Source organism: Haplochromis burtoni, unplaced genomic scaffold (genome assembly GCF_018398535.1).
Source record: "Haplochromis burtoni strain Fernald_Lab_line unplaced genomic scaffold, NCSU_Asbu1 Contig_289, whole genome shotgun sequence".
Classification (NCBI taxonomy): Eukaryota; Metazoa; Chordata; class Actinopteri; order Cichliformes; family Cichlidae; genus Haplochromis; species Haplochromis burtoni.
Genome location: NW_024582650.1, coordinates 111,962 through 114,857, shown reverse-complemented (window position 1 = coordinate 114,857; position 2,896 = coordinate 111,962). Strand labels below are relative to the sequence as shown.

The 2,896-nt window shown below is 36.7% G+C and overlaps 1 long non-coding RNA gene across 1 annotated transcript in view; it reads left to right on the top strand.

The window, feature by feature from the left end:
- Window positions 1–6: 6 nt before the first annotated feature.
- The window catches only part of LOC121815743, an 8,275-nt gene continuing 5,385 nt past the window's right edge, over window positions 7–2,896 (top strand). Inside the window, exons 1-2 of the long non-coding RNA XR_006055324.1 lie at window positions 7–294; window positions 380–470. This is a non-coding gene — a long non-coding RNA (uncharacterized LOC121815743). The remainder of the gene's footprint in view (window positions 295–379; window positions 471–2,896) is intronic.

Sequence of the window (2,896 nt, the reverse complement as noted above, 5' to 3'; positions counted from 1 at the left end):
CTGTGCTGGTGTCCCAAGGAGACTCAGTGACGCTGACTTGCAACATATCCAAGACAAATGCAACACAAATCTCCTGGACCAACAACAGATCTGTTTTTCATTATTCCATTGAGCTGAATCGCACCCATTCAAATTTCTCATTTCATAGACTGAAAATAAATCATGAGTTTCCAACAAAGCTCGTTATTTTTAGTGCTCAACCTGAAGATGAAGGACTTTATACATGTAGCATAACAGATAGAAGTGGCCTTTACAGCATTACATGGAGTTTGACTGTGTCTGAGAACCCCAAAGGTAGGTAGTACAAAAAGCAGATCCAGTCAATTCTAGCAAAGGTCAACCAAGCATTTTAAATTAATTCACTGCTGTTTTGATACAGAATCCACTTCATCAAAGTATTTTCTATACATACTCCCACCTGCAATTGGATTCCTTCTGTGTTGCATCACACTCGCTGTGTTTCTCTACAGGTGAGTAAAACCTTTTTATCTTCATAATGAATGTATGAATGTGATTATTTTGTGTTTGTCTGTAGAAGTGTTCTCAGTACATGTAAGACTGATTGGATTATAAAACACTATTTTCTATTTCCTACATTGAAAGTGTTTAAAGTTTGTTTTAAATAAGTAAAGAGGGAAATGAAAATGTGATATTGTGGCTTATACCATTGCGTTCATAGATGTGATGATTAATATTGTCATATTTCTATGAGGTTTTTTAAGCAAATCATTACATTAGTGATCACAGACTCAGTGCGTCATTGCACAAAGCTCAGATCTTTCTCATTGCTAAATGCAAGTTTTTATTTAATAAGATGATGTATTATTATCTATCTTTGAAAACTTCAAGGATGAAAGAGCTCAGACTTTTTTTCACTACTGCAAACCTGCTCTGAATTTAAAGTTGTGAATCAGCCCGCTGTGCTTTCTTGCAGGGGGGCTATTGTTATATACAACAGGGCAAAAAGTGTCAATGACAGTAGTAAAGAACTGGCTAAAAGTGGTTAGAGTCAAAGCTGTCATTCACCGGGGCAACCCTTCGCCAACATGTACATTTAAATCCTACAACTACAAAAGAATGCAAGCTGAACTCATTCTGTACAGATTCATCATACATTTGGAAAAAAAACCCCATTAAAATAACAAAGAAGACGTCGTCCCACTAAACACTGGATGTTTTATAGACGTGCACTTATGTTTTAGCTCAAGAGACTGCGTCAACTTGGAGATGTCCGCTAATCGCTCTGCATTCCTTCATACATTACTGTTATGATCAATCCCATTTCAGAAAGTGTTATACTTTTCTAGATCATTTTCCAATAACTTCCTAGCCTGTAGGAAACATGCCCTCCACCCTCTGGAAACATGGGACTACAGAAGCAGTATAAAAATAAGATCTGTCCACAACGACCACATTTGGACTATAAATAGCCTGTACATGGCAGGCCTACGGACATCAACATCAGACATTACAAAACAACCCCTTCAGTGTGTATCAAAATTTGACGTCCAAAAATGACATATGAAAAACGTGACTCCAATATCACTTTGCATAGTGGGTTAGGGTTAGGTCTTGATCCCAGAGGTTATATGGGGTCTCATGTGTATGTTGTCTCTGTTTGGGGAATACAATCTTTGAGTCCTTCCATTCATGTAGATTTTCACATGGGTGGGGTAATACAGGAATACAGGAAGTGAAAGATCAAAAATGAGAGCCAATGAGGAGTACAAAATAAAACAGGAACAGAAAATAAACACATTAAAAATGCACAATGGTTTCATACTTCAGTGGCAGTGACCTCAATTTTACTGCATACCTATACAACAAACTGCATTCACTCGTGTATACTATGCTTAAAAATCTAATATAATTTGTGATTATTGATGCATGCACAGTAATTTGGAGTTCAGTATTTTGCTCAAAGACAACTTCACATGTGGACTGAGGGAACTCTAGATCAAACAATAAACCTGTGAATTAGTAGACTGCCCACTCTCCTAATTCACAGGCTGCTCTGAAGAACATCTTGAGAACTCAATCAAGAACCTCAGATATTCAACCTTAAAACCTCCTCAGATCTGTATCAGATTGAGGACTGAGGTAGCAGAACAAGCTGAATTATTCTGTTTTATGAATGTTTTGGTGGACAAACGAGATTGAAACAATACTGAGCAGGTTGTTTTAAAATTAAATAAATTACACCGTTCAAATACTGCAACACAAACGTGAGGGTCACAAACAATGCACTTAAAAATCTAAAACAGCATTTAATTTACAGTTTGTGCTAATAGACATTTTGTTTAGCATTAAAGTTTTGAGTTTTAATTTTCAGTCCTTCACTAATTGACATTTACACAATAGTTTCAAAAAGTACAGGCATTATATTATTTTTTCAAATATAGCATACGCACAATGTAGTTCCATTTAAAAATGGGGGAAAAAAAAATATATATATATACACACACATATGTTTTATTGATTTGAATACATTTAGCACTAATTATTGGAACATAAAATTTGTTTGGTAAGCTCATTGGCCCTTGACCTGCATACACAGGTGAATCCAGTCATGAGAAAGTGTATTTAAGGTGGCCAATTGCAAGTTTTTCTCCTCTTTGCGTCTTCTCTGAAGAGTGGCTACATGGGAGCCTAAAACAACTCTCAAATGACCTGAAAACAGAGACTGCTCAACATCATGGTTTAGGGGAAGTATACAAAAAGCTATCTCAGAGATTTCAGCTGTCAGTTTCCACTATGAGGAACATATTGAGGAAATGGAAGACCACAGGCACAGTTCTAGTTAAGGCTGGAAGTGACAGGTCAAGAAAAATCTTAGATAAGTAGAGGCGAAGGATCGTGAGAGTCAACCCACAGACCAGCTCCAAAGACCTACAAC